The 9,721-nt window shown below is 44.6% G+C and overlaps 2 pseudogenes; both read left to right on the forward strand.

Moving 5' to 3' along the window:
• Nucleotides 1-2,351: 2,351 nt before the first annotated feature.
• Nucleotides 2,352-2,505, forward strand: LOC122792625 (annotated as a pseudogene).
• A 417-nt stretch (nt 2,506-2,922) lies between these two features.
• Nucleotides 2,923-6,436, forward strand: LOC122792609 (annotated as a pseudogene).
• Nucleotides 6,437-9,721: the final 3,285 nt, after the last annotated feature.

The raw sequence follows: 9,721 nt of genomic DNA on the forward strand, positions 1-9,721 counted from the left end.
TACTTGGATAACTGTGGTAATTCTAGAGCTAATACATGCTGACGAGCGCTGACCTCCAGGGATGTGTGCATTTATGAAACCAAAACCAATCCAGGTCTCGGCCCAGAAACTTTGGTGACTCTATATAAACTCGGGCCAATTGCATGCCCTTGTGGCAGTGACCTGACATTCGAATGTCTGGCCTACTAACTTTCAATGGTACTATCTGTGCCTACCATGGTGACCATGGGTAACAGGGAATCAGGGTTCAATTCTGAAGAGGGAGCCTGAGAAATATCTACCACATCCAAGGAAGGCAGCAGGGGTGCAAATTACCCACTCCCAACTCGGGGAGGTAGTGACGAAAAATAACAATACAGGACTCTTTCGAGGTCCTGTAATTGGAATGAGTACACTTTAAATCCTTTATTGAGGAGGGCAAGTCTGGTGCCAGCAGCCGTGGTAATTCCAGCTCCAATAGCATATATTATAGTTTCTGCAGTTAATAAGCTCATTGTTAGGATCTTGGGATCAGGCTGGCAGTCCACCGTGAGGTGAGCTACAACTTGTCCCAGCCCCTGCCTCTCGCCACTCCCTCGATGCTCTTAACTGAGTATCCCAGGGGCACAAAGTGTTTACTTTGAAAGAATTAGAGTGTTCAAAGCAGGCCGGTCAACTGAATACTTCAGTTAGGAATAATGGAATAGGACTCCGATTCTATTTTGTTGGTTTTCGGAACTGAGGCCATGATTAGGGGACATTCGTATTGTGCCGCTAGAGGTGAAATTCTTGCACCGAAGCAAGACAAATGAAAGCAAAAGCATTTGCCAAGAATGTTTTCATTAATCAAGAACAAAAGTTGGAGGTTCGAAAATTATCAAATACCGTCATAGTTCCGACCATAAACGATGCCGACTAGCGATCCAGTGGCATTATTCCATAACCTGCAAGGGAGCTTCCAGGAAAACAAAGTCTTTGGGTTCTGGGGGGAGCATGGTTGCAAAACTGAAACTTAAAGGAGTTGATGGAAGAGCACCACCATGAGTGGAGCTTGTGGCTTAATTTGACTCAACACTGGAAACTTCACCCGGCCCAGACACGGAAAGGATTGACAGATTAATGGCTCTTTCTTGATTCTGTGGGTGATGGTGCATGGCTGTTCTTAGATAGTGGAGTGATTTGTCTGGTTAATTCCGATAACGAATGAGAGTCTGCCATGCTAACTAGTTATGTGGCCCTGTGCAGTCGTCTCCAACTTCTTATTGGGACAAGTGGCTTTCAGCCACACGAGATTGAGCAATAACAGGTCTGTGATGCCCTTAGATGTCCCAGGCTGCACGCATCCTACACTGAATGGATCAGCATGTGTCTACTCTTGGCCAACAAGTCCGGGTAATCTGTTGAACCCCATTCATGATAGGGAACAGAGATTGCAATTATTCCCCATGAACAAGGAATTCCCATTAAGTGCGGGTCATAAACTCTCATTGATTAAGTCCCTGCCCTTTGTAAACACCACCCGTTGCTACTACCAATTGAATGGTTTAGTGAGGTCCTTGGATTGGCCCCACTGGAGATGGCCATGGCCCCGGCGTTGCACCAAGAATATGATCAAACTTGACTCTTTAAAGGAAGTAAAAGTCATAACAAGGTTTCCATAGGTGAACCTGCGGAAGGATCATTAACGCCGATGGTTCCAGGATAGCACCATCCCTGGGTACCAGGGCCTTTCCTCGCTCCACCACCCTGACCCTATATGTCTCTAACCACATCTCTCTCTCTGACTCCTGTCTCTACAAACACCTCAGTGGAGGCTGGGAGGACCGAGCCCATGGTATTCCCAGGGGGAGGGAGGTAGAGAGAATGGAGGGAGCGAGAGGAAGGGTGGCATCTGTTGCCCCTCACCTCCCAGAAGTGGGAGGGTGGGGGTACTTCCATGCGGTAGGAGGTGCGGGTGTTTCTCTGCTGCCATGATGGGATAGCAGCAGAGGGCGCATCTGGCCTGCTGGTACAGTCCACCGCGTGCCCTCGGAGGTGGCTGGCTCCCCATGTGGCAGGGGAAGGGAGACGGTGCCATCCTGGCAGGGGGCAGTGGCCTCCTCTCTGGCCGCACAGGGCCACCAAAGTCCTCTCCCCTCAATGTCAGTCGCAGGTACCTGTGGAGGATGCCCTGTTCTGCACAGGGCATAGGTTCAAAGATGATCGGTGATGCGGCCGCGCGCCAACTGCTGTGAGACTTACTGCTGTCACATGGCGCAGGGCCAGTAACCCCAGTCCGGGTGCCTGCGATGATGCCCGTGAAACCTCACATGCTCGTCTTGAGGTGCAATGCCACATGGGCAGCAGTGCCCCCAGTGAATGAGAACCAGTACGACTCTGAGTAGTGGATCACTTTGCTAGTGTGTCAATGGAGAATTCAGCTAGCTGTGAGAACTAATGTGAATTGCAGGATACATTGATCATCGATACTTCAAACGCACTTTGTGGCCCCAGGTTTCTCCCAGGGCTACGCCTGTCTGAGGGTTGCTGTGCCTTCCATCACCCCTGGGGTGTCTGGCCCCAGTTGATGGCATGGCTGAGGAGTCGAGGGAGCCTATCATGGGCTCCCTGTCCCCCCAGGGAGAGATGCGAATGGAGGAGATGAGTCAACACACCTCCCTGAGCCAGGAAGCCTATCCGAGGATGGGAGGGAGCAGGCGTGCATTTGTCCCACCCCCTGGAGGCTGTCCATGGTACCGCCACTGGGCTGCCCTCCCGGGGTGGAGTGCAATGCCCGCCCTCCCGGTTCCCGTGTGGTCGGGCCATGTCAGCCATCCCCCTTCGACACCCATAGTCCTGTGGTGGGGAGCTGGTGCGCAGGGTCCTGGGGAGGATGACAAGTAGTCGGTCCACCCCCAAGACCCCCGCTGTCCCACCACCCCCCCTGCGACCATGCTCGGAATGCGACCTCAGATCAGACGTGGTGACCCGCCAGATTTAAGCATATTACTAAGCAGAGGAAAAGAAACTAACCAGGCTTCCCACAGTAATGGTGAGTAAAGAGGGAAAACCCCAGCACCGAATCTCAACCCAGGTGATGGGCAGGGAAATGTGACATATGGAAGTTTGTCTCCTCAACATCGCCCAGGGGGGGCCTAAGTCCTTGTGATCGAGGCTCAGCCTGTGGATGGTGTGAGGCCGGTGGCAGCCCCCGACACATCATGATCAGGTCTTCCTGGAGTCAGGTTGTTTGTGAATGCAGCCCAAAGAGGGTGGTAAACTCCATCTAAGGCTAAACACCTGCATGAGACCAATAGCGGACAAGTACCATAAGGGAAAGTTAAAATAACTTTGAAGAGAGAGTTCAAGATGGCATGAAACCATTCAGAAGTAAACAAGTGGGGTCCACGCAGTCCGTTCGGAGGATTCAACCCGGCAACCGTGCCAGCTGCTTGGGTGAGGTGGATTCCCCTCCCCCTCTTGGGGGGTGGGGGATCATTTCTGGGGGTGCCATCTGCCGTCAGACGCACTTCCTCCATGGTGGTGTGCTGTGACGGGCTCCAGGTCAGCCGGGAAGGCCTTGCGGAAGGTGGCTCCCCTCGCAGTGGGAGCTCCCAGCAGGACTGTTGACTAGGCCAGCCTGCCCTCAGTACGGCCCAACCTTGTCCTGCTGCTAGGCTGCCGGGCTCACCTCGGGTGCCTGGGGTCTGTGGCAATGTCGGTGACCCACCCATCTCGTCTTGAAACACAGACCAAGGAGTCTAACAGGTGCGTGAGTCTGAGGGTGGGCAGGAGACCCCATGTTACAATTAAAGTGAGGGCCTGTGCATGCCGGCTGAGGCAGGATCCCCCCACCCAGTGCAGGGGGTGCACCATCAGCCCTTCTCACCCATCCCATCGGTGAGGTGGAGCGTGAGTGCACCTGGTGGGACCCGAAAGGTGGTGAACTATGGGCAGGTAGGACAAAGCCAGAGGATACTCTGGTGGAGGACTGTAGCGGTCCTGATATGAAAATCGGTCATCCAACCTGGGTATAGGGGAGAAAGACTAATCAAACCATCTAGTAGCTGGTTCCTTCTGAAGTTTCCCTCAGGATAGCTGGCAATCAGCGGATGCAGTTTTATCTGGTAAAGTGAATGATTAGAGGTCTTGGGGCTGAAACGATCTCAACCTATTCTCACACTTTAAATGGGTATGAAGCCCAACTTGATGGCTTGCAGCTGTGTATGGAATGCAAGCACCCAGTGGGCCAATTTTGGTAAGCAGAACTGGTGCTGCAGGAAAACCAAATGCCGGGTTAAGGCACCCAGTGCTGATGCTCATCAGACCCCAGAAAAGGTGTTGGTTGATATAGATAGCAGGACAGTGGCTATGGAAGTCAGAATCTGCTAAGGAGTGTGTAACAACTCACCTGCCGAATCAACTACCCCTGAAAATGGATGGCGCTGGAGTGCTGGGCCCATACCTGGCCATTGTCAGTGCTGTGAGCCAAGGGGGCTACACCACGATGAGTAGGATGTTCACTGTGGTAGCACTGAAGCCCAGGGTGAGGGCCTGGGTGGAGCTACCATGGGTGCAGATCTTGATGGTACTAGCAAATATTCAAATGAGAGCTTTGAAGGCTGAAGTGGAGAAGGGTTTCATGTGAACAGCAGTTGAACATGGGTAAGTCGGTCTTGAGAGATAGGTGAGCACCATTCCAAAGGGACAGGCGATGGCTTCCATTGCCCCTGGCCAGTCGAAAGGGAATCAGGTTCAGATCCCTGAATCTGGAGTGGGGGAGATGGGAGCCTTGTGGCATCCAGTGGGGTGATGCAAACAATCCCAGAAAAGCCGGCGGGGGCCCCTGGGAGAGTTTTGTTTTATTTGTAAAGAGCAGGGAGCCCTGGAATGGGTTCACCATGAGAGACAGGCCCACGCCCTGGAAAGCGTTGCTGTTCTGGCGGCATCAGATGAGCTCTCGCCAGTCCTTGAAATTCCAGGGGAGAGGGTGTAAGTTACGCGCCTGGCCATATCCATATTTGCAGCAGGTCTCCAAGTTGAACAGCCTCTGGCATGTTAGAACAATGTAGGTAAGGGAAGTCGGCAAGCTAGATCCATATCTTTGGGATAAGGATTGGCTCTAAGGGCTGGTTCGGTCAGGCTCAGGTGTGAAGCAGGGCTGGGCATGTGCCATGGCTGGACAAGGTGTCACCCCCTCACCAAGCCTCCCCTCCTGGGGGGTGAAGGGGAAAGGCAGCGGTGACTCTTTTTCATGCACCGCATCCTTCCTATGGATCACCCCGGCTGTGGCAGGCACCGGTCCCGACCGGCGGCCTGCATCATCCGGCAGCTAGCAGCTGACTTAGAACTGGTGAGGACTGGGGGAATCCAACTGTTTAATTAAAGCAAAACATAGTGAAGGACCTAGACAGGTGTTGACGTGATGTGATTTCTGCCCAGTGCTCTGAATGTCAAAGTGAAGAAATTCAATGAAGTGCGGATAAATGGCGGGAGTAACCATGACTCTCTTAAGGTAGCCAAATGCCTCGTCATCTAATTAGTGACGTGCATGAATGGATAAATGAGATTCCCACTGTCCCTACCTACTATGTAGCAAAACCACAGCCAAGGGAGTGGGCTTGGCAGAATCAGTGAGGAAAGAAGACCCTGCTGAGCTTGATTCTAGTCTGGCACTGTGGAGAGACATGAGAGGTATAGAATAAGTTGGAGGCCTCGGCCTCTGGTGAAATACCACTACTCATCATTTTTTCACTTACCCAGTGAGGTGGGGGGAGAGCCCCACCGGGGCTCTCACTTCCGGCTCCAAGCACCCAGGCGTCCGGGTGCAGCCCACTCCAGGGACAGTGTCAGGTGGGGGGTTTGACTGGGGTGGTACTCCTGTCAAAGAGTAACGCAGGTGTCCTAAGGCAAGCTCAGGGAGGACAGAAACCTCCCATGGAGCAGAAGAGTAAAAGCTTGCTTGATCTTGATTTTCAGTATGAATACAGACCGTGAAAGCGGGGCCTCACGATCCTTCTGGCTTTTGGGTTTTAAGCAGGAGGTGTCAGAAAAGTTACTACAGGGATAACTGGCTTGTGGCAGCCAAGCATTCTTTAAAATGTTTCAAACTCAATATTTTTTCTAAAACACAGCATAACTATACTACAAAATCTGAGTCATTGAACCTATCCAATGGTTTTTACACACTTCAACCACTCCACCTTAATCCTAACCTAAAACTGAATAACTCAATGCTTAATTTAAACAAGTTCCCTCTATTAAAACATCAATGTATCCTCAACATATACCCTTTTATGAACAACCCCATCTCAGTTTAAGATCAGCTTTAAAGCTTCCCAAGAGTTACACCATTATTCTAAGACAGATCAGAGAACTATGTAATAACATCTTACCAACTTCTAATCTAAATGTAAGTGATATTAATACCTACAAATATTTATGGTCATTATTGTTAATGAATAAAAAAGTATCTCACGCACATACAAATTAATGGCTTCGATTAAATACCAACATGAGGTTATTTTTTTCCAAGTTCTGGACAGACCTAAATCCAGATTTATCTACTAATCAAATAACCCAATCCTTCTTGTTAACCTCTAACCTAACCCAATTTAAGAAACTTAGTTACACACAACTTATGATAGTCAAAAATGCTTACTGTACCCCTCCCACCCTTAATAAATAAAATGATTCTACTTCCCCCTTCTGCCCCTTTTGTGAATACCAAAAGGCCATCCTATTGCACATATTTTGAAGTTGTAAATGCACTTACAAACTTTGGTGCTCCCTAAGAATTAGGTTACAAAAAATGGGTTATGAAAATTTTACCCTTTCCTGGGAATTTGTTATTGCATGTCCATCCTTCTGGCTTGACAAAATTACAAACCCATATTTTAATAACTTTTTTTTTCTTTAATTAAACTTTACATCACTTTAAATTGCAAATGGCAATTAAACACCTAACAACCCTTAAACTGTTAAGGCTTAACCAAAAATCATATTTACATTTCATTGAATTTTGGACTATGTTATTTGATCACATTTTGCAATAGGTCTTTATTTCTTTTTCATTTCTGAGGGACTGCTCAAAATCTGATACAACAACCCATTCACTTCCATCTCTACTTATTGATTAGTTTGTGGTAGAGCCCACAACATGTTGTTCTTCCATTTACACACTTGTTCCATAGAGAATTTTAATACTTACTCTTTCTGCTGGTTTAGGCAAGTAGTGGTTTTGTATATAGTTATTTCTTTTGTTAATTATTGTGGTTATATATGTTTAAATCAACTAGTTTTTTGTTTACCTCTGTTTTGGTATTGGCCTTTTCCTTCATGTGTTTTAATATATTTTGTAGGTAGATATTATTTACAAATTTTTTAATAAAGATTTTTGAAAAAATAATATGGGTTTTGAGAATATTATTCTTTAAATTGTTTAGCTTAATATTATACAGCTTTTCAAATGATGCCCTTTATTCTTAGGCCAAGGACAGTATATACATCACATATTATTTGGTAAGCTCTGTCCTAGGTAAACCTTCTTCCTTATTTTAGCATATTTTATTTAGATAAAAAAAAAGTTTAGTCTACAGATATATGTCATTTAATTAATGTACAAAACATATTTACTTTTTAGCATATTCTGCCATGTAGAAATATATTGTTTTACAATAATTTACATGTTTTTCTTTCACAAATATAATATTACTGTTATCATAATATTCTTTTAAGTGATTTGCATATTAAAATCCATATTGACTCATTAATATGCATTTTTGTGGTTTGGCGGCTTTCTGTTAATTTAAATCTTTCTTAGACTAAGCTTGAGCTCCCTCATTTATTTAAGCAATACAAGTCAGTATAAGTGTTTCAAAAGCTCAAGATAAAAAATGTGGAGTAATGCTTAGATTTACAACCACACAATAAAAGGAACTTACATGCACACCTCTTAACTGTCCCTGATTTTCATGGACATTCATGAATTTGACTCACATCTTAACTGTGTCCATTTTAATCCCTCCTAAAACTGGTGACTTTTGGGAAAAAGGTGGTGAACTGCATTAATATATAATGAAAGTAATTAGAATTATAGACTTCTTTAAGTTCAGAAAATATATATTAATTCACATTCTCTTATTCAACCCGTGGTGGTGGTGCTGCGGTAGCACTGTCGCCTCACAGTAAGACGCTGTCCGGTTCGATTCTCGGCTAGAGCATCTTCTGCGTGGAGACATGCGTGAATGGGCGTACCTTTGTTGAAGGTTGTGCATCAGGCCTGGCAAGCTGGTACGTAAAAATCAACTGCCAATGATTAGCAGACCAGAGTTCCGCTGTGGTGACCCCTAACCGGGAAAAAACGAAAGACACAATTCTCTTATTCTGTCGATGTCTGAAGTAGTGCTAATATTTTAAGTGTCCTTGATTTTTCTGGATTTGACCCTGATTCTGTTGAGATTTGTCCCTAATTTGATGACAGCTGTGCTTTCTGGCTGATCTTCCTATTTGGTGGACAGTCAAGCAGAAGAGGAAGTGAGTTTATCAGTTTTACATACTCTTTGTATTTAAGAAGCATATCAAATGTCATAAAATATGTTTATAATTACTTATTTATGTATACTGAGAAGCTCCTCATTGGAAGAATAAACAGAGCATGGGGCGAGGTCTCAGAATGGTATGCAAACAGATACATGTTATGTGGGATGAAAAGTACTTAACAGATCTTTTTTGATGAAACAAGATATGCACATTAATAGTCCTATATAAATTACAGAATGCTATGATTAAATTATAATGGCTAAAGAATGCTCTATGTGATGTTTTAAGATATATATTATCATGTGCAGCTAATGTTTGTTTTTGGATGCTGATTGACAGGTAGTAGCTTCTTTTCACACAATTGTTCATTTATTTTTTCTATTCCTATTTAACATTGTTAAGTTATGTGCTTTAATCTGATTTAACAAATAATGAATTATATATGTTATTGCCACTTTTCAAGACTTTTTTTTCTTGACAGATAGGAAAGCCTTATTTACATTTTAATTGTATTGGTTCTTTGTTTCAAGTGGCAACATGGGAGGTGTGACGTGACAGTTAGCAAAGATTCAAGCATATTCCTAGGTTTCTACTGATTCTAAAGAGAGTAACCCTAGTATTTTAGCTCAAGGTTACTTGTTTAGACTCTGCATTTTAATAAATATTTTGAAATACACTATTTGTTTCTTTTTAGCTGTACATTATTGCTAGTCCATATTAGTTAAAGCAATAATGTATATTTATAATCATGTAGATGGGGTTATTAATGCTATGTAATTGAAGTCTCTCATGCATTATAGAGACTTTTATAAAATTATGGAGGTATTTAAACAGAAAAGGAGTGAATAGTTTAAAGAAATAAATACTTCATAGTTATACAGTAAAGATTAATTAGTAGTAAAAGTATATATTATTTATGAGCTAGTATGATAACATATTAGGACTAAAATTATATGTTTCAAGCAGATTACTGGGGAATAGTATATTATGAAAATTATAATAGTGGCTATAACAATTTTATGATGAAGGAATGACTTGATATAAGTTTTTTATGTATATATAAATGGCACAAAAAAGAAATTTGACACATTAAAAGATTGTCATATAAGTACCTTTAGCATAACTCTCAACCTCCCATGGCCAAAATGATGAACACTTACTCAGATAATGTGGAACAAATGGGCAAAAATTTGAACGCTTATTATTAGCTTACTAACAACTT

The sequence above is a fragment of the Protopterus annectens genome, chromosome 1.part2 (assembly GCF_019279795.1).
Source record: "Protopterus annectens isolate FY-2018-M chromosome 1.part2, PAN1.0, whole genome shotgun sequence".
In the NCBI taxonomy this organism is placed as follows: domain Eukaryota; kingdom Metazoa; phylum Chordata; order Ceratodontiformes; family Protopteridae; genus Protopterus; species Protopterus annectens.